Below are 23134 nucleotides of genomic sequence, written 5' to 3'. Positions count from 1 at the left end.
TCAAGGGAGATATGACCCTATCAAAGAAAGAGTAATAAAGATCAATATGTTAAAGAGCTCAGAATAAGGACAATAAACCAAGGAAAATTTGGAGTATATTACTGCTACATCGAGGAAAACTAGAATTATATGGTTGCAATAAAGATTGAGGAGAAAGATTTAAAAATCTATTGTTTGCATTTCTTTAGATATTACTTAAAATTGCGTATGTAAAATGCCTTTTTTTTAAAGATTTTATTTATTTTTTCATGAGAGACACAGAGAGAGGCAGAGACATAGGCAGAGGGAGAAGCAGGCTCCATGTAGGAAGCCCGACGCGGGACTCGATCCTGGGTCTCCAGGATCACGCCCTGGGCTGAAGGCAATGCTGAACTGCTGAGCCACCAGGACTTCCCCTGTAAAATGCTTTTAAATTATTTATACCTATAATTATTTTTTTAAATGTTAAAATAATGGTTATTATTATAATTATTTACACTTCTTTCAGCTCCTTAGAGGTAAAGCCTTAATTGCATGCCATTTGCTGTGATAAGCACTAGAGACCCATTAAGAGAATGAAACACAGTATCTAAACTCAGGAGACTTTCTGTCTAATGGATTAGACACAGGAAAATAATCTCAGTATGAAAACCAGAGAGAAGAGTGCTATTAGATGGAAAGTGCACGGATTTGGGGGCCAATTTACTATGATTTATCAAAAATTGAGATTGAGCTCAGAAAAAGGATATTTAGATGTCCCAGTTGAAGTGAGTGAGTTTAGACAATTAGAGTTAGATGCAGAGCAATGTTTAGTGTGATGTAGCCAGAAGGAGCACTAGGGGCTGGTGATAGGGTGTAGAGGTAACTCTATCAGGATCCTGGGGAGGTTTATAATGGCTGCAGTGCATAGCAATATTGTGAGGGTGGAAGAGCAAAGAGGGCCAGATCAGGAAGAGCGTGGAAATTACCAAATTTCTTAGCTCAGTCTCCTTAGTAGTTTGGTTTACTTCTTAGTCATACTGTCCCAAATGAGGAATGCGACTCCCTCCATATCAGCTTGCTAGGTTCCCTGCTACACTATGCTCTCCCGGTGCTCAGGCCTCAGTCTTCACGTTACTGCATCTCTTCTTTGCCTGGTTCAGCCACCAGGTGATTGCATGACTGTGGACCTGTCGTCTCTCCTTGGCTAATTTCCTAAAAATTGCAACTATGTTCTTGATACCATCCCTTATCTTTATTCTTTTTAGTTATTACTTCCTTTCTTTTTATTTTGCCAAGAGGTACTGTTTTTTATTTTACTTTATTTATTTTATTTTCTGTACTTCCATTCCTTTTTTAACAATAGACCCAGGTGCCCCATTAAGTCCACAGCTAAAGCATTAGTTCCTGAAACAAGCTAGTTCCCATTTTCACCTCACCATCCTACAGGAAATATTGGATTTCATTCTTCTAGCACAGAAAAGAATGAAGACTAACAAAATCATTTGTACTCCTATTAAAAAAAAAAGACTAGTCTTTCTTTAAGCTGGTCTATTTTTTAAGGAATTTGTACTTTCTACAGAGGGTAGAGGAAAAATTGAGGGTACTTTAGAGTTTCCAGCAAGGAAATAATAATAAAATTTCTATTTTAGATATAAAACATCTAGAAAAGGCAAATTTATAGAGACTGAAAACAGATAAGTGGTTGCCTAGAGTGGTGGTTGTCTAGAGTGGTGGGTAGGAGCAGAGATGAACTGCAAACAGGCATGAAAGAACTTTTTGGATGATGAAAAAGTTCTAAATCTGGATGCTTGCCCATCCCTTTAAATTTATTAAATTCACTGAAGTGTACACTTACAATGGTGAAAACATCAATTATACCTTAATAAATCTATTAAAATGTCCATTTTGGAAAATCTAATTATAAAGCAGATAATGAATTCGAATAGAAGCAGAAAGAACAGTTAGAAAGCTAATGTACTAATATCAGTGAGAGCACTGACAGCCTCTGTGAGCGGAAGACAAATATTCAGGTTTTTAGGAGGTGGTATTTGTATGATACATGGTGAAGGAAGTGTAGGGAATAGGAAAGTCACAAAATAAGGAAAATATCCAGATTTCTGACATAACCATCATCATGGATGGTGGTGAAATTCATTAAATCAGGAGCTCAAGAAACAGACAGAAGGGTGGTTTTGCAGAAGATAAGACTTTAAAGTACCATCAGTTTAAAATGTCTGTGAGATGTGTGAGCTGAGACGTCTAGTATGAAGTTAATAATGGTCTACAGTTGAGGAAAGAATTCCAGGCTGAATTTGGTGTTTCAAGTGTCAGCAAATATAAATGGTAAATTACGTCCTATGACAGGATGAGATGAAGCTGGAGAGTGTATCGCTTATGAGGAGGGAAAAAAAGAGGTACTTCTATGGGGAAATCCGAAATATAAGGGATAAAAGAAATACATAAAAAGCATAAAAATAAGCAGCTGGAGAGCTTTATTAACTAGGTGCTTACAGTGAATCAGATGCTATTTTAAGCTTTTTACATGTGTAGACTCATTCAATCCTCAGGAAAACCCAAATGTAATTTTCAAGATTATAAGCCAGTTCTACAGGTGATTAAGGCTTTATCAACATTGGGTAACTTTCCAAGGCCAAATGTCTGTATTATTGGCCTTCAGTAGAAATAATAAGGAATAATTTATTTTATTTATTTTTTATTTTTTTGGAGGAGGGACAACAAGAGAGGGGGAAATATATAAGGGAAGGGAGAAGAAATGTATGGGAAATATCACAAAGGGAGACAGAACATAAAGACTCCTAACTCTGGGAAACGAACTAGGGGTGGTGGAAGGGGAGGAGGGCGGGGGCTGGGGGTGAATGGGTGACGGGGACTGAGGGGGACACTTGACGGGATGAGCACTGGGTGTTATTCTGTATGTTGGTAAATTGAACACCAATAAAAAATTAATTTATTAAAAAAATAAAAATAATAAAAAATAAATAAATAAAATAAAAAATAAAAAATAAAAAATAAAAAAAAACAAGAGAGGGGGGAAAGAGAGAATTAAGTAGGTTCCATCCCCAGTGATAGCCCAATGTGGGGCTTGATATCACAACCCTGAGATCATGATCTGAGCTGAAATCAAGAGTTGGATGCTTAACAGACTGAATCACCCAGACACCCCTAATGAGCAATATTTTAAGAGACTCAGTGCCATGGAGAATATTTGTGATTAGCATCAAAATTCAAGTTACAGCTGATTGGTGCTTATTTTTCTCCTCATGAAAAAAAATTGTGGAAATCATCAATATTCTTACTTGGTGTGGAATTAAAATTTCATTGAACTATATACTGTCGAAGGAAAATTTTCTGAAACATAGCATCCTCTATTAGGGACCCATATGGAGGGAGTCTCTTTTTTCTGGAACTTGGTCAGTTTTCATTGCATAAGAGAAGGTAGAGAACCGTGAACTCAACGCACTGATGAAGATCTCTCTCTTTAGCTATATCCACTGTATTTATATATGATGTAAAATTATAGTGTCTATGTCAATCTTGGGATGAGTGTAGCCTTCCCTTTTTCCTCAAAGTAGAGGGAAATCAAACTATAGTGAACCATAAAGGGGCAGCTATACCATCTTTAAAAGATAATCATATTCATGCACCTTCTGTGGTTCTTATCTTTGCGTAGACCACCAGCATGTACTGAGTAGCCTAAAGCAGACATCAAAGACCAGTTCTTCCAATTTCCCCCCCTCTTCCCATATATCCGTCATTAAATCCTATGGATTCTACTTCTTTAACATTTTTGAATATATACCTTTCTACTTCAGGTCTTCATCATTTCTCTTCTGGATTTTTTAGATCATCTCCCAACTAGTCTTTTTATGTCTGGTCCTACTATATTCAAATTCATTATTCACATCACTGACATTATAAAAGAAAAATCTTACTGTGTGAGTCTCTTGCTAAAAATTCTTTGTGGCTTTCCTTTATATTTTTTAAAAATCATCTGTCCCTTATTTGTTTCTCAAGCCTTACTTCTCTCCATACCAGACCTCACATTTATATTTTCACGGTACTGAATTTGCAGTTTGCGAAGACTTTATTCCCTCCTGAGTTCCCAACTTTCCAAATGGAATTTTGTTATTTTTGTTTATAGTTAACAACCGTTTACTGGGGACTCACTAAATTCTAAATAACTAAACAGTTCTCATTTAATCCTTTCAGTGTCTGTGTAAATGTTATCATCATTCCCAACTTATTGACCAGGAAACTGAGGCTCAGGGAATAATTATCCGTGGAAAGAGAGCCTCGGTAACTGTTAGAGCAAGAATTCAACACTTATCCTTTATCCTTCATCTAAGTTACACTCTGTCGTTACCTATTCTAAGGAAATTTCCTTGGCTCTCTGCCTCCATCCTCTAGTTCACAGGTTTGTGTTTGGTGCTCTTAATTTGGGATTCCATTTACCATAAAGTGTTACACTGGCTCTCTTACTTATCTGTCATACTAATGAGCTACTGCACTTTAGGCTTGGGGATATGGAGATGTATCTACACACACACACACACACACACACACACACATTTGTACTTGTTTATTTGGTGGTTTTTAAATTTTATTTATTTATGAGAGAGAGAGAGAGAGAGAGAGAGAGAGAGAGAGAGAGAGAGAGAAAGAGAGCATGTGTGTACATATGAGCTCTCCCGCTGACTGAGCAGGGAGCCTGATGCGGGGCTTGATCCCAGGACCCCAGGATTGTGACCTGAGCCGAAGGCAGACATCTACCTGACTGAGCCACCCAAGGCGCCCCTTTCCCTGGTGTTTTATTAAAGTTCTTGGTTCAGAGCACTCACTCAATAAATATTTCTGGGTGGGAGGAAGGAAAGAGAGGAGGGAAGAGGGAAGAAACTTTATTTTTCTCCAAGTAAACTTTTTAGTCCATATATGAAAAAGAGTAAAAGAGTCTGCAAACCTGTCACATTTTGGGTTATTTTCAAATTTCTTAATACTTCTAGGTGGAAGTCTGAAATTCTCATGAAGCCAAACCCATTAACTTTTCACTTGTGCTTATTTTTATTGCCTTTAAACTTACTTTTATTGATTTTAAATCGATCCTGTAAAATTCTATTTAGTTCTAATATATTTTTAAAGATTTTATTTATTTATTTATTTATTTATTTATTTATTTACTTATTTATTTAGAGTGCATGTGTGGGAGGGAGGGGCAAGGAGAGAGAGAGAATCTTAAGCAGACTCCAAGGTGAGCTTAGAGCCCAACGTGGGGCTTGATCTCTGAACTCTGAGATCAGGACCTGAGCTGAAATCAAGAATCAGAGGCTTAACTGACTAAGCCACCCAGGAGCCTCTACTTCTAATATTTTTAAAATTTGATTTCTTGTATATACTTACTATACATGTGTGCATGTGTGTATATCTTACAATATGTATTATACACTATTGAGCTCCTATCTGACTTTTATTATGAAAGTAATTCCAAAATATCTCTTTACCATTTGTTAAGTAGTTCTTCCCAATTTTTGGATGTTTTCTTTAGCATGTAATAACTTTGTTAATATAAAAACCTGTTTCAGTGATCTTTTATTTTACTTTTGAATCAAGATTACATTTTTAAAATAGGATACATTATTATGTGTTTGTCTGTAGATACACTTTTTAAATGGTTTTACGAGTAAGGCATGTTATTTTAGGAAATAGAGAAAAACAAAAGAAGAAAAGAATCACCAGTAATCTTACCACTTTAATATTTTTCCTATGCACATTATATTTACATTGTTCATTAGCCTCAGGCACACATACATGTATCTTCTGTGTTTTTGTCTGTGATAAAGTGATATATGGGCATACACGCCTATGTAATCACGTGTGTAGTGTAACAGATCATTACATTTGACTCCTTGTCCTGAAACTATTCCAGAGGCCCCAAACCCCAGACCTGAGGGTGAGCCCATGAACCTCCAGAGTTTAAAGTGAGTTACTAAACTATTGATGCAGGGCTTGAAAGACGAAGGTCCTACGTTCGGTGCCAACAGTCTTAGCCAGTCTTACATCTTGGAAGCCAGGAGCAAATGTTCTCTAAGTGCTAGGGCATTTTTCTCCTCATCATAAGTCAAGAAAGAGAAAGGTTGAGAAGTTTAGCAAGTCAAGGAAATATTTTTTTTTCAGAGTTAATCATACCCTGTGAAGACTTTATCCCCGACAATATGGATAAAGAAAGTTGAATTTTTCTTTCTAATCGCAAGTTATGTAATGGGGTCTTCAAGGGACCATTTGAGGGCCTTGTCATTGAGCTGTGGGAATTTGAGGATAATGAGACCTGACATTTGATCCATAATGAGAACTGACATTTGACCCATATCTGCAAAGTCTAAAGGTAAGAGGCTACTACTGGAGATTTCCCCTTCCGGGTTAAGCGATATTGAGAGTAAACTACATTTCTATCAATGGCAGAGCAAGTGTGTGTTTCCTTGGGAGAGGAAGGGATCTTAAACAAAAGACATATTTCCCGAAGTCCAGGACCTGAGGGTGATGGCTGTACATGGCTAGCCTTGGGCAAAGATGTTACAGTGTGGTTCCCAACTGGGATGGTTTCCAAGTGATATGCTAAAGTATCCCAGGAATGGGTAGGGTCAGTTTGTCACATATGCCACGCCCAAGTTACAGAGCTAGGAGCAACCCAAGACTGTGTACCTTTTCTCCCGATTATCTTTTCTCCTTAGACCCTATGCTGGAGAAGTAATAAAGGAATTAGTGAGTAGAGGGAGGAAATGGAAAAAGATAATAATTAAGAAGTCAGCCATACTTTCTTCTCTATTTGTAGATTTGGAAGCCTCGAGGGAGATTAAGCTGTATGCCTTGGAGAAGCTCTCTGAGCTTTGGTTATTATACTAAACTGGACTGGATCTAAGTGGCTAATACGCAAACGTGGATTTTTATGAACTACTTGTTCCTTAAAAGCTATGGGATTGCCTTAAGATTCTATGCCAAGTTAGAACAACAACCACCAGGTTACAGAACCTTGAAGGGATTTAAGAAGGAAGTTGGTTCGTTCTTATATCCTATCAAGTCCAACTTGTTCAATAAATTGTTTATATAACTATGTGTGTTTGTCCACCCATGTGTGTATTGTCTCTGTATGAATAGGTAAATGGGGGTATGTGCAATGTGGTTATTTCCAGTCATTCTTTGGGATATCAAGTTTTTTTTAATGTCCAAATAAAATTAAACAAGTGCTCAATTTCATATAATTTTTGACACTCCAGTGCCCTCCTCCTTTATTTTCAAAAATTTATGTGGGAGATTTATATATTCCCCTTTGGTCTCCTTTGTTCTATTGCTCTTCATTCTTTTTCTGGATTTTATTATTTTATTTTATATTTTTGATCTACAAAAAGCTATACATGATAAATGTACATAACTTGGTGAATTTAGTAATTAGTATACACCCATGAAACCATCAACACAGTCTATGCCGTTAAACTGTCCATCACCTCCAGAAGTTTTCTGCCATCCCCTTTATTATTGCTTTTCAATTTTACTTCATGTTTATTTTTTGTCTCAGTCCCGGTGCTGCAACTTGCATCAGATTGCTTTGGTCTTTAGTGCCCCAAACCATGAATTCAATTTACTCTCTTTGGTTTTTCAGGGAGCTACTAACAATGCCTTGTGTGTAAAATGAATTTGCTGAAGATCTGGTGATAACAGCTAGGAACAGAAAACAAAAGTTCCAGGGCACCTGGGTGGCTCAGTTGGTTAAGCGTCTGCCTTCAGCTCAGGTCATGATCTCAGGCTCATGGGATATTTAATTAAAAATAAAAAGTTAAAAAAATGAAAATAGAAGTTCTAAACCCTAATAATAATAATTAATCCTTGACCCGTAACCCTCTCCATGCTTTCATCTCACAGAATTAATGCCTTTCCGTCTAGGACCATCTCATATTGTTGGTTGTTTGCTTTTTAGTAACAGCAATAACAACATTAGTAGTATTAATGCATTAAAAATGCTCATCTTATAATTTAGTTATGTAATCTTAATTTGGAGAGCTTGATTTGCCTTCCGATCAGACCCACTTATAATTTTTCTAAATCTGTATTTATTTTCATATTTAACTGCTTAATCCATGAGGAATTTATTTTGTATGTTGTATATTGTATTAAAAAATTAAGTAGATGCTTAAAACATTTTCCCAGTTCCATATATTTACTAAAGTATTCCTTATCTGTTCTGAAGGCAGTTTCTCAATTTTTATTCTATGTTTTTTAATTTATCTGGCTTTTCTTAAACGAGTAGCTCACAAGTAGTATTTTCTAATATGTTATAATATTGGTATACTTTTTTTCTTCTTGGCATTAATTATTTAGGTTCTCAGCTCCTTATTTTTTCAAATGAACTTTTAAGCCATTTCATTAATTTCTCTAAAGGCATCTAGGGGGGATTTTGTTTGGAATTCTATTAAACTTAAATATTAATTTAGAAGAATATGAATTTTTATTTTACCATCTTGGCAAATGGTTTGATATTCCATTTAGTTAAATCTTGTAATTAAATTCTTATATATCTTTATAACAATTTTAAAAAATATGGAATGCTTCACAAATTTGTCATCCTTGTGCAGGGGCCATTCTAATCTCTATATTGTTCCAATTCTAGTATATGTGCTGCTGAAGTGAGCACTGTCTTTATAATAATTTCTGATGTACTTCTGACATTTCTTCAAGTTGCCATTTCTTCATATTAGACTCCTTCCTTCAGAGATAGGAACACTCGGTTGTGTGGTACTCTCTCCAATGTAGAACTTCTATATTTCCATTTGAATAAAACCAGAGATTATGACTTTTGCTTTTATACAAGTCTGTCACTCAGCGACTTTTTCTTGATGATTATATATTAGATACTGTTTTAGATGCGGCACATGCATCAATAACAAAACATCTTGGTATGTGGCTTGAAACTCCGTCTTTGTGATCCTACAGCTAGTGAGATCTTGGTTCCCATTTTTTTTCCTCTACTCTTTTTTTACATTCTGTGCAAGGATTTTCCCAGGAACTGCATCTTTTCAGGATTCTAATGGAAGTACATACAATGTAGTGCATGGTAAGTACTATATAAAAAAGAATAGGGCAAGATAAGTAGGATCAAGGGTGTAAGAAGAGGGATGCCTGGGTGGCTCAGTGGTTGAGCATCTGCCTTCAGCCCAGGGCATGATCCCGGAGTCCTGGGATTGAATCCTGCATCAGGCTCCCCCTAAGGAGTCTGCTTCTCCCTCTGCCTGTGTCTCTGCCTCTCTCTCTGTGTCTCTCATGAATAAATAAATAAAATCCTTTTTAAAAAGTGTAAGATGAATAGAACAATTTTAAATAGGGTGGTCATCGTGTGCTTTGCTGGGAACAGAACACTTGTTTAAAGACTTGAATGGATAAGATGAGCTATGCAGACAAAGGATAGGGTAAGTGTTCCATGCAGAAGAAAGAGATGGTACAAACCCCAAGGCAGGGGTGTGACTAATGTACCCAAAATTTGGCTGGAAGGCCACGAGGGCTGGGATAAAGTGAAGAAAGAGACAAAAGGGGATGATTTCAGAGATGAAATGGGGGAGACAAATTGTGTATGTCTTTGTAGGTTATCATAAGAAGTTTGGCTTAATCTTTTATGAGACAAGAAGCCCCTGGAGGAACAGGTGGGGGAATGACAGTTACACTTTACAGGACTCACTCTAACTTCTGTGCTGCTGCTAGAAAGGGAGCAAGGATGGAAACAGAAAAACCAGTAGGGGGACATTGCTATATACGATGCTGCCATGGGCCAACAGGATAACAATGGGGGTAACAAAAAAATGGTCAGTTGTAGAGGGCAAAGCAAAAGGTACTTCTATATGGGGTGCATTTTTCTCCTTCTACTTCCATTAAAGAATCTTCATCTTATAACTCTCTGCTGCTGAACTTTTAAGTTTAGCTTATTCCGATCTGATTCTCTTATTCACAGAATTTTCTTCTCTTGGACTTTATATAGGTGCAATTCTCTTTTGAAAATACTGAAAATTTAATTTTAGAGAGCTGTGGTGGGAAAAAAATACTGTTTGGAAATCAGGAGAATGTGATTCTCATCCTGGCTGTGTTGTTAGTTTGCCACGTGGTATGAAGCAATCTTGGCATTCTTCATTCTTGACTATAAAACAAGATTAGTGTATAATGAGTGATGTTAATTTTTTTTTTAGCGTAAATAGTCTACCAATCTGTGATTCTGTCTCTGTAGTCTGGTCAGTAAAGAGTTAAAAGTAACTGACAAATATTCCTTGGAGATCCTTGAAATATCAACAGAATGCTTTGCTGTAACTGAAGAATTTTTAAGAAATGGGAAGTATCCAACTTAAAGTATTTTGAAGGGATGGTGGTTGCCCTTGACGTTTGCTGCAAGATTCTCTCTCTGGCAGCTGAAGACGGGCCCTTGTTTGTAATGCTTGATTTAACGGGGCCTACTCTGTCTTCGTGATCCTACAGCTAGAGAGAACTGGGTTCCCATTTTTTTTTCTCTCTCTTTTTTAACCTTCTGTGCAAGGATTTTCCCAGGAACTGCGTCTTTTCAGGATTACCCTTTCCTGTTTCAGTCCTGTGCTTCTAAAACCTGATCTGTGGTGGTTGGATCACTGTATTACGTATGCACGAGGCAATATTTCCATCCACTTGTTTATCTGTTTCATCTTAACATTTCCCTGTATCTGATCTTCTCCTTGAGAAGAGCTTTCTAGGGTTTCCAGGTCTGTCCTCCTGTTGCCTCCCCTGGGGCATATATTCTTCATGTGTACCTTGTCTCTGTTCTCTTTTATATCATACACTACATCTGATTCTGCGCCCTGGTGCAACTTCTTCCTCCCTGAAGCTCGTTCAGTCTGTTTTGAAATGCGTAAACAATATTGTTTCTCTCCCATCTCAAGGGCGTTGCATTTGCAACCCTATCTGACATCGAGAGATCAAAATTAAGATACTAAGAAACTACCAAATGGAAGGCCGAAATAGGTTGTTCTTGCAAATGGAAAGATATTCACCCCCATTTTGCTAAAAGCACAAGATCTTTCTAATCAAACATTTGACATCATGACCAGGCTGGGGAAAAAGTGTACCTGTTCAGTTATAATTGGTTCGGCTCACAGAAGTGGATTTCTCATTGTCTGTGCAGCTACAGGAAATATGGTTAATAAAAGCACATGTCAGCCTGACTGAAGCTGTTCTATAAAGCCCTGCCAGGCCACTCTGCAAAACTGTTATTTCCTATTATGAAAACTAAATCTCAAATCATAGTTAAAAGGTAATCAGTCTTCAAGAGAGTGGTCTGCAGGGGTCAGCAGTAATTCAGATTTGATTGGCAACATAGGCTTTTCAGGGAATAGTTCAAAATGGGAAGCATTTTGAGAAAGCCAGAAACACAATCCAAAATGATGATTCTCAGAATTTTCTAACATTGGGTTATTGATAGATATATAACAATTTTTTTTTAAGTTGTACTTTCCTAGGAACTGTGATAATAGCACACGGTGGCTTTGTGTACTTCATCCCATTTAGCTCCTGGAACACAACCTTGTGGTGGAGGTCTCCTTGTCTCCACACTATAGCTGAAGAGACTTGCCCAAAGTTCCTAGACTGTAGTCAATGTCAGGGTAGGCCTTTCTGGTGGGCTTTTCATGGTCTCATGTCACCTCCCAGAAAGGTGGTGTAGGATTGTCTCTAGCAACTCTTCTGCTCTGTTGCTCCTTGCTTTATATCCATGCTTATTGTTTCTGTCACTGTCAAAACTGAGCAATAGCACTTTCATCATAGGATGGTTGGAAAAACAAAATCCAAAGAAATAAAACACCTATCTTAAAAAAAACAAAAACAAAAACAAAAAACCAAGCCCTATCTAAAGGGGATTAATGTGACCTCACCTAGAAGCTCAATTTTGTATGCAACATTCATTGCTGAGATGTTGTTGGAGGGACGGGTATTGCAACCATCTTCCTGGCTGGGTCTGCCCTCAATCTGTAGTTCTCTGTGCTAACCAGGTAAGCAAAGATGCTGCTAAGTCAATATACCTCTATTGTGCACAGGCATCCGTACCCACTTTTTGCTTAAATTTTATAAAATTAATGTCACCCTACTTCTGCTTTGTCTTCCTCTGAGATCGAGCAGAATTAAATCTCTAGATACTCCTCATTTCACTCAGGAGAATCTTTCAGTTTGGCAAGTAATAGAGCGATCTTGACTAGTTTCCTTGGAATCCCTTAGGATTTCCTTTTTTTTTTTCTTTTGCTACATTGCCGATATTGATATTGGTGTACACAGATTATCTCCTTTGTGAGACCTGGGATAGTCTGTTCTGCAGATACCGTTTCTTGCATGAGTGTATGATTGTCCTCAAAAGAAGTTTAATAAGTCTTTGTCTGGGGCTGAACAAGAGAGCGCATTTCCATGACACTTAAAAAATCTCCCAGGGAAAACCCTTTAGATTACATACAGAATTTATCCAATTTCAATACAAAGCTAAATTACTCTAGGACTTATTTCTAGACCACATGCCAATCACACTGTTTTTATCAAATCATCCATCAATTAGTTCGAATATGTAGATATAACAAGACAAAACAAAGGAAGCAAAAAAGCAGCTGTTACTCAAGATGGGTAGACCATGAAAGTCATTATAGGCCACTAAAAGGACTCTGATTTTTTTCTATGACCGAGATAAGGAGCCATCAAAAGGAAGAGCAGAGATGTGGCATGACATGATTTATGCTTCAAAAGAATCACTAGGGGTGCCTGGGTGGCTCAGTTGGTTAAGCACCTGCCTTCAGTTCAGGTCATGGTCCCAGGGTCCTAGGATTGAGCCCTGAGTAGGACTCCCCGCCCAGCAGAAAGCCTGTTTCTCTCTTTCTCTTTCTCTGCCTGCTGCTTCCCCTGTGTGTGCTCTCTCTCTGATAAATAAATAAATAAATAAATAAATAAATAAATAAATAAATAAATAATAACATCTTACAAAAGAAAAGAAAAGAATCATGGGGGCACCTTGGTGTCTTTGTTGGATGCAGGTCATGATATCAGGGTCCTGGGGTCAAGCCCCCAGTCAGGCTCCCTGCTCAATGGGGAGCTTTGCTTCTTCTCTCCCTTTTCTTCCCCTCAACTTGTGCTCAGATAAATCTCTCTCTCTCAAATAAATAAATAAATAAATAAATAAATAAAACCTTTTTAAAAAAATCACAATGGCTGTGAGAGGGTCCTAAATGATTAACATTAGTAATGCTCAGGACACTGAAGTTTTGTTTCTAAAGTGTGATCTAGATACTAGCATCATTTTGTTTTGATTTTGAAATTTATTTGGAAATATCTTTGCTATATCAAGGTAAATGAAGTCAGCTTTATTTCCCTAAACTTTTCCTGTATTCTGGGCAAGTGGACAGAAAGTAATGGGGATTAAGTAAAGTAACCTGGTCCGAACAGAATTTGTAAGATATAAAAATTTATTGCTTATTCAGTGATATCAAGGGAGACTCTCTGAAGCACGATTGTTTTAGTCGTATGGTTTCAAGAAAAGATTCAGGGATAAAAATGTAAAAACAAAACAAAACATCCTTCCTTTCAGAGAACTACAATCTGAAAATATATTTTAATGCCATGTTACTGTCAGAAAGTGATTAAAAGTTCGGGTGGTATAGAGCAAGACAATAATTATGAATGTCATTGATTTCTTTAATCAAGATGCCAATAATGGTGAAGAAGACATTTTGCTTTCTTTTTCCCCATTAACATTAGTCTACCCATCTTTTCATTATTCAGGATTAGAAAGCTGTAAAATAAACCAGTGAAGGTCACTAGACTGTTGAGCTTCAATCCCTAGGTTTGACTGTTAGAAGGCGATTCTCTCTGAATGCGTTCATGTTCCCTCATGGTCTCAATGTTCTGGGGAATGACCACTGGCAAATTTGGTTAAAGGATGACTGAAGAGGAAGCATGTTCTGCAAGACAGAGATAGTTTATTACTTCAGAGAGATTCAGAGACGTCCCTCTCCTGTAGTATTTGCTTCTATCCCAGAATAAAAGCCTCTCCCTCTCCAGATGGGAAGAGGGGACAGTGTGCTGGTCAACCTCTGAGTGTCATACTTTTGTGAGTCTGTAGTACAATCCTATTTGTGCAAAATCCTCATTTCCCCCAAAATAATTAGACAATTATATCAATGCCACTTATTCAGAATTTTAGTAGTGATGCCTCTTATAGCCTCACCAGTGCTGAGATGCTCTGTGATAATAAACTGTGCTCTGACCTAGAAATGTCATGTTTCCTGTCAGGATATCTGTCTACCAATCAATCAATCAATCAATCAATTATCAATCATCATCTATCCTCCATCTACCTAGCTACCAGAGAGTGTGACAGGCTGACTTCTTATCTTACAAGCATTGTCTCAGGCCCTTAAACTTCAGACTGAACACTAATGTCTTCCCTTTCTGAGGCTCACGCATTTTGATATTCATACTAATGGGGAATGAAACTCATTTTGTGTTAGTTGTCAAGATATTCGGTATGTCATCGGTTCTCTATGATACATTATGATACATTTAACAAAGATCCCAGAAGTAGCACATGTATAAGTATGGAGTCCTTCACACACACATGTTGGCTGTTGAGATGGATAGGCAAAAGCATTTCCTTGGCAGCAGTGATAAGTCTGAATTTCATTAAAACATGCTATGAAGGATGATGTCATACAAAGGACATGGCAACTATAGCCAAGTGTCATGTTGGCACATGCCATGGATTGGTGATTTCTGGGGCTTTTTATCTGCATGAGTAGATAGATAGATGTAAGGTTTTTGCTTTCTGGCTAAAGAAAGAATATAGGGTGTGTGTGGCGGAGGGGAGGGCTGTATACATGCAGGAGTACTGGAGAGAGCAGAGTTAAAAAAAAAAAACAAGTAAGTTGGGGGGATTTATAATATGGAGAGTTAACCTAATATCTTACATTTTGATTGCTACGACTAGCATCACAGCTTTAGGAAGATGCAATATTAAATGATTGCTGCTGATTGTTTTCTATAAATGCCTCATGTTAGGGCTGTTCCCAGACTGGCTGGAGTCAGTCTATGAAAGGAGCTTTTCCAGGGAGCTGAGAGATTGGTGTAAGAGTGATAATAATCTGAGAATGAGGCTTTAAAATTTTTTTTTTATTGTGGTAGGAACATTTAACAAAGGATCTACTCTCTTAAATTAAGTGTATAATGCAGTATTGTTGAATACAGGTACGATGTTGTAAAGCAGATCCTTAGAGCTTACTCATCTTCCTTAACTGAAACTTTATATCCATTGATTAATAAGTCCATTTTCCCCTCCTTCTAGCCTCTGGCAACCATGATTCCACTCTTTGATTCTATGAATCTGACTATTTTAGATACTGCACATAAGTAGAATCATGCAGTATTTGTCTTTTTATGGTAGCTTATTTCATTTAGTATCATGTACTCAAGATTCAACAATATTTTTCACATATTGCAGGATTTTCTTCTCTTTTAAGGCTAAATAGTTGTCCATTAAACGCATATACCACGTTTTCTTTATCCATTCATCTGCTAATGGATATTTAGCTTGTTTTCACATCTTGGCTATTGTGAATCGTGCTGCAATGGATATAAGAATGCATCTTTCTCTTTCCGATCCTGATTTCAATTCTTTTGGCTAAATATCTAGATTTGGGATTGCTGGATCATATGGTAATTATGTCTTTAATTGCTTGAGGAATTTTCTGTCCTGTTCTCTAAGGAGTTCCAAACTCAGTGTGCCAGTGAGTGATTGCAAGTTGGCTGAGTTTTGAGGCTACGACAGAGCTGGGGGAAGGAATGGGACGAAAGCAAGTCAAGACAGCACAAAGCTTGCAGTTCTCATCAAGATTAAGTCATTTTTGAATGAAATATTCTTGGGTTGGTGAAGATATTTAGTTAATTCTAGACTTCTGAAAAAAATTAATCCTATTGATTTTTGCCAATGTCCATTGCTTCTATAGATGAGTGGAGTTTCGGAGGCCCTTAGTCCATCATTCCTAATTGTTGACCTTGGGCAAATTATTTAACCTCCTTTTTTCTCCATTTTCACATTTGTAAAACAGGGATCATATCTTGCCTCAGAAAGTTGTGGTGAGGATTAAGCAAGTTTATTTTAGGAAAATCACCGAGAATAGTACCTGGCACATAACAAACACCCAATATACACCTGCCATTAAAATCAAGGAGATTCATTTAAAATACATCAGTTAAGATGTTAACAAACCTACTTTTTATTATTACTTTTTTTTAAATTTTGGTCTAATATTCACAGGATAAGTCACACTTTATTTTTCAGTTGGTTTATCTGGGTAGGTAGACTTCTAGATTATATTCCACCAAGTATCAGACCACAGCAGCGGTTTTCCATTCTATTATATTGAATATTCCCAGAACTGTTCAGACTGAAAACCATACTAAAACAGGGTAATCTTGGGATCCCTGGGTGGCGCAGCGGTTTAGCGCCTGCCTTTGGCCCAGGGCGCGATCCTGGAGACCCGGGATCGAATCCCACGTCGGGCTCCCGGTGCATGGAGCCTGCTTCTCCCTCTGCCTGTGTCTCTGCCTCTCTCTCTCTCTGTGTGACTATCATAGATAAAAATTAAAAAAAAAAAACAGGGTAATCTTGCCTTTTTGTTATCTCAGAAAAATAAACCTGTTTATGCGTGTACTTCTTTAAAAAGGGATTTTATTTATTTGAGATTTATTTGAGAGAGAGCAAGAGAGCAGAAGAATGGGGCAGGGGTGCAGAGAGGGAGAAGCAGATTCCCCACTGGGTGGAAAGCTTGACTTGGGCTCTATCTCAGGACCCTGAGATCATGATCTGAGCTAAAGGCAGACACTTAAGTGACTGAGCCATCCAGGTGCCTCCGTGCTTTTTTTGAAACATGGTTTATAAAATAGGACTTTTTGAGAGTATTGCCTTAGGATTGAATATAAAATTTATGATATTTTATGAAATACCTAGAATTTTCCAAGTTATTGATGTTTTTATAAAATGTTTTAAATTTTGATGACAAAGATGTTTCCTTAAGACATCCCCTACTAGGGGAGAATGGATATTAGAAGTGCTCTTTCAGTGCCTTAAATGTCAGCAAACTCCAGCCTGTCAGAGAAAGTACATGGGAATTCCATGAATAAGTTTAATGTAAAACCAAAATGGTTAGTTCAGAATATTTAGCAGTAGTAATTAATTATGAAATGTAACTAGTTATTTGCTCAGTATTCTATGAATATATTAAGCATAATAGGGGTTCCTGGGAGGCTCAGTCAGTTAATCATCTGATTCTTGATCTCAACCCAGGTCTTGGTCTCAGGGTCATGGGTTCAAGCCCTGCATTAGGCTCTATGCTGGGCATGCAGCCTAAATAAAAAAAAATATATGTATATATAAAATATAATGTTAAAAAATACATATGTTAAGCACAATACTCCTAGTGATCCTTTTCATTAAAGATATTCTTTTGTTTGGGGCTGTGTGTATTAGTATTCTAAACCCTCTGATTTTTTAATAAGCAATAAAAAATGCCTATATTGGTTCAGCAATTTTTCTTCATCTCTAATGTTCAACTGAGATATTTTAATTTTTGCATTTTAATAATCTTTCATATAGTAAAGATCATACTAGTTCAGATCTAAAGGAGAGACATACTAGATACAAAACTTTCAAAGATTTATCATTCTGGAAAGATAATTTATAATATATAATATATATTGATGTATACATTTAACCCAATTCCAATAAAAATTCAGCCAATTTCATAAAAATAAAAATTCACAAGCCAATACTAAAATTTGTATGCAAATGCAAAGGACCTAAGATAGCCAAGGCAACTTTCTTTTTAAAAAGCAAAAGGTTATAGAACAAATGTTATTTCATTTCAAAACTACTAATAAATCCACAGCAATCAAAACATTGTAGGACTAGAATAAAAATAAACCTAAGATCAAAGCAGCATGAAGGAGCAGAGAAATAAATGCACGTACAAATAGTCAACCAATTTTCAACAAAGGTGTCAACGTAATTCAATGGAAATAGATAAACTTTCTATCAAAGGTTTTGAAACAACTAGTATTTACAGAACAACTGGATATCCATTGGGAAAAAAGAATGTACCTCGACCTTAAATTCATACCATACACACAAAAAATAGCTTAAGATGAATCATAGACCCAAATCAAAAAGCTAAATTCATATAATTTTTAGAAGCAAAGATAAAATATTTATAATTTGGGAAGGCAAAGATTTTTTAAAAATAAGACACAACAAGAATGAATCATTTTTAAAAAGCAAAATTGAATGACATCAGATTCAAAAACTTCTTTTTCAGGATACTGTATCAAAGCTGAAAAGAAATACCCCCGTCTAAAAAATAAAAATAAAAAATAAAATAAAATCAATAAAAACAATTAAAAAAAGAAATGCCCCAGTCTGAAAGAAAATATTATATACATGTAACTAACAAAACATTTATATCTGTTGTATGTTAAAAAAAAAACTTACAACTCAACCATGAGAAGACAACACAACTGAAAAAAAGAAAAGAAAAAATGAGCATTTCACAAAGGAAGTCATTCAAAATGCTCAATAAGTATTTGAAAAAAACTGCTCTACATTTAAAATCATCTTTACTAGTAATTATATCACAAGTTACCAAATAGCTTAAGTTTAAAAGATGAACAGGATCAGCTTTTGGTATGCTTATGGAGGAACTTGAACTCTCTTATACTGTTTATGGGAATTAAATGATACAACTTTCAAAAAGAAACTGTATGACAGATTTTTTTTAATATTTATGTTTATTTTAGAGAAAAGAGAGAGAAAGAGGTGGGAGGCGCCTGGGGGAGGGAGAAGAGAGAAAGAGAATCTCAAACAGACACACCCCCCCGCCCCGGCACGAGCTTGGAGCCCCATATGGGGTTTGAGCTCACAACCCTGAGATCATGGCCTGAGCCAAAACTAAGAGTTAGATGCTCAACCAACTGAACCACCCAGGCGCCCCTATATGACAGATTTGTAAAAGAAATTCTTTATAAATCTTTTGTAAGACTTTGCCATTCCACTGGAAGAAACTTAGCAAGGAGGAATGAAAGTATATATCCACACAAAGACATGTACAGGACTATGTATATAGTCTTTATTTATTGTAACTCCAAACAAGAAACAACCAAATATTCTTTCCCACATGAATAGTTAAACATACTGTTGTAGAGCCATCGAATGGAATATTACTCAGCAATGGAAAGGAATGCAAAGGCCTGAATCAAACTCAAAGGCATGAAGCTGAGCCAGAGCAATTGGAGGGTAAACGGTAAATGATTCTATTTTTATAAAATCTAGAAAGGCAAAACGGATCTATAGTAACAGAGGGCAGATCATTTGTTGCCAGGGGTGGGAGACATTGACTGTAATGGAGCAAGAAATTATTTGAGGTGGGGGTGAGGGAATAATAGAACTTTTTTTTTTTAATTTAGGAAAAAAAAAATCAAAGCCACAGTGTTACCAGTAAAGCCTTGTGTAGTTCAAGATGAGACCAAAAGGGTGGCTGGAAGTTTCTTGAGGCTTCAGGAAATTGTAAAAGACTGTCTCATTTTTTGTCTTGGTAGAAATCACATCTAAGGCTTTTAAAATCTCTCTGTTGTGAGCCTGTGGCTCCTCCCATGACCCAAAGTAAAAACCCCACTCAGAAAATATGTGACTATCACTGTTGTCTAGTGATAATTTCATTATAATTTATATATAACAAACCCTCAGGTTTTAAAGGAATTATAAAACTTGGGACAGAAAGGAACAGAGCATTTAAAACAAAAAGGCTAAAAATAAATAAATAAATAAATAAATAAATAAATAAATAAATAAACAAACAAACAAAAAGGCTTTTGAACCCCAAACTTCCTCCTGGCAGGAAATAGGCTGAGAATACTCCTCAGCTGCAAACATGACCTAGTTCATAAGGAAGGAAGATGAGTGAGAGGGTAGTGTCCAGACTCCAGGGCAGGCCAACGGCCTCGGAGAACCACCCAGAGAGCATCATCTGATCCTAAGCAACATGCCCCTGCCTTCTGAGCAAAGTGAAATGGCAACTGTGCTTTGCTACATCTCAGTAATTTTTCAGGCCAGTGACTGTATGTTGCTCCTATTTTTCCTCCTCTTTTTGAGTGGAAGCATCTATTGCGGTTCTCCTGATCCTGTCTCCCCATTGTAGGTCGGGTATGTGGGCGCCACATAGCTTGTTTCTTTACTTCACTGTCTTCTGATCAAGAGGTGGCCCCCCACAAGTAACCTCAACTGCACCTGAACCTGATTTACATCATGGAATCCCAGAGTTCACGTGTGATCCTGAGGTTGAAATGGGATGAAACCTTGAGAGTTTAGGGAGTCTAGTAAGTGTCAGTTGGAAATGGGAGGGATGTGTATCATCTTTGACCAGAAGACTAACTGTGGTAGTTAGTCTCCAAAGATTGTCCCTGTCCTAATTTTTTTAGATTAACATTTGTTAAGTTAAACATTGGGGTGTCAGATGGTGAGCTGCGGTGCAACAAAAGACCACAAAAGAATGGAAATAGAGAAGTCTTGGAGAAAATATGGGGCAAATCTGGAGAGACAACACGGAGACATCAAGGCAAGGGGCAGCAAAGGGGGGAGGACCGGGTGCACCTGCCTCAATTAGGGCCCTAGGGTGGAGTGCTTTGGGGTTTCCAGACTAAGATTAAATCAGTCAATTTAAGCGGGAAAAAAAAAGTGAGTTTTTGGTGAGCTTCGCAGGAATTTTATCTAAGGAGTGTATGAGGGAAAGGCCCTGGGAGACAGAGGAGACTGTCATGAAGACCATTGGGGAAGTCATACCAGGAACTTAATGCTCTCTTGTTGGAGAGACCCCTGGGATGTCCATCATCATAGCATCCCAGTGGAGTCTATCTTTTTCCACCAAAGTGCGAGACACACCAGTCGTGGACACTGCAGACCCAGACAACAGCACAGGAAACGAGGCCTAGTTGATTCACGGAACGGAGAGATCCTAAAATACTGTTTTAAACCACTACCTCTTGAGATGACTTGTTATGCAGTGGTAGATAGCTAGGACATGTACACAAGCCACCATGTATAAACATGAAAGATTTTACAGAATAAAATCCATAAATTGGCTACTGTAGTATTCTTATTTTGAACTTGAGCTCTTCTTAAGCCTTTTACTCTGGCATGTGATCGCATAACCACTAATATTAGAGGCTTTTACAGTTGTTGCTGTATTGATTATTATTCTTTAGGTTGTTTGGCTTCAAAAAAAAGTTTGCTTTTTACGAAGTTAAGTGACAGTTTAAGCCATTTATAGATCTTGGCAAGGAAGAAGACACCAGATGTCATGTGTGTGATGGAACTATCCATAATCTTCTCGTTGTCACTAAAAAATCTCTTATAATCCTTTAGTGGAAGTTTAAATTTGTAGCTGCTTATCAGTCATAGGAAAGCAGGTTGGCTTTTTTTAAAATAATACATAAAGATCTTTTAAGATATCTCTGAGTATTTTTAACTGTTCTCTTTTTAATGGTGGAAAATGGGATAAAGAGGCTCAAAAGCATTCTAAAAATGTAAATTCTTCTTTTGGAAATTTCTAGTGTACAACTTGGCATACTAGTCATGCTGAAATATATCCAGAGTATGTGTGATGATCAAAAACAGTGATCCTTGACAGAAACATTCTAAGTCTTGAGGCTTCCACATTAGCTTAATTATGTGAGGCTGTTTTAACAAGCTACATTTTTTTTTTTTTTTGCCTTTCCCCCAAGGAAGTGCATTTTAGGTCAAAGTTCTATTCTCTTATCAGCAGAATCTCAGAATTACTTATAGCTTCTTAATTATTTTTCTATCCTCAAAATCATGCTACAAGTAACTCCAAGGCTTTAGATGTATCATTGGAATCAGCATATCGTTATATGCAGACAGACTGAATTCTGGAACTTATCCAGTGGTATAGACTTGATTTAGTACAACTTCGTTTGTCTGTTAAGTACATGATGGCTGGCAGGGCCAAGAGGAGTCTAATAAACACATTGTACTTCTTATAGAATTCCTTGAAGACTGAGTTTTCCTCCTCTTTTAGTGAACCACCCAAGCAAAAAGATTGGACCTGTAAATCATTCACTAGAACTGCTTACATTTTTAGACTTCTCTAGGAGTAGAAACATCAAAATCATATTAGAATTCAAAGATATTGCTATTGTTTCCAGAAAAAAAAGGCCATAGGAATTAGAATCCATTGGCACAAATACTTATTAAAAAGAGAGTATAATCTATGGAATGGAAGATATTTGAATGATTCTGGATATACAGAAATGAACCATCACATCCAAGTGTTTTTTTTTCCCAGAAAATGACCCCAAGAACCTAATCTTCAACCAATTAAATTTTTAATAAAATACTTATCAGCTCAAATATAAGGATTCTTCCTTAAGAATCCTCCATGAAGAGATGAAAACTGTCTTTGAAAAATGGACAAATTATAGGAATAGAACATTTACAGAAATAAAAATGACCAATAAGTACATAAAGCAGTCATTAATCCCACTACAGATAATTTTTTTCAAATTTTAAAATAAGCTATTTTTATTCATCAAGGGCAAAATTTAAAAAAAGAAAGATAAAAAGTTAATCAGATTGTATGAGGAAATAGCTTCTCTTATACTCTCTATGAACACTTTTTTGACCTAGCAACTCCGCTTCTCATTATATGTCTTAGAAAATCCCTCCTTGTATGCATTCATAAGAGTAATCATTGTTGCATTGTTTCAAATAATGAACATATGGAAGCAATATAGATGTCTATTAATAAAAGAATGATTATATAATCTAAAAATATCCATATTATGCATTTTAAAAAAATGAGATGTAGATCCAGTGAAAAGTAAGTGTCCAAGATGTATTATGAAGTGAAGAAAGAAAATTGTAGAACAAAATGCACAGTATTTTTCCATTTATTGAAAAAATTGGGCAGTCCGGGTGGCTCAGCAGTTTAGCACCACCTCCAGCCCAGGGTGTGATCCTGGAGACCCGGGATCAAGTCGTGCATCGGGCTCCCTGAGCCTGCTTCTCCCT

The 23134-nt window shown here is 36.8% G+C and overlaps 1 protein-coding gene and 1 pseudogene across 1 annotated transcript in view; one reads left to right on the top strand and one right to left on the bottom strand.

Annotated features, from left to right (window-relative positions):
* THEMIS (thymocyte selection associated) overlaps window positions 1-23134 on the top strand; it is a 161691-nt gene that overhangs the window by 99750 nt on the left and 38807 nt on the right. The gene's annotated exons all lie outside the window — the stretch shown is intronic.
* Window positions 8560-8659, bottom strand: LOC129501155 (U6 spliceosomal RNA; annotated as a pseudogene).

The sequence above is a fragment of the Nyctereutes procyonoides genome, unplaced genomic scaffold (genome assembly GCF_905146905.1).
Source record: "Nyctereutes procyonoides isolate TBG_1078 unplaced genomic scaffold, NYPRO_anot_genome, whole genome shotgun sequence".
Taxonomy (NCBI): domain Eukaryota; kingdom Metazoa; phylum Chordata; class Mammalia; order Carnivora; family Canidae; genus Nyctereutes; species Nyctereutes procyonoides.
This window is presented reverse-complemented; position numbering and strand designations above follow the sequence as displayed.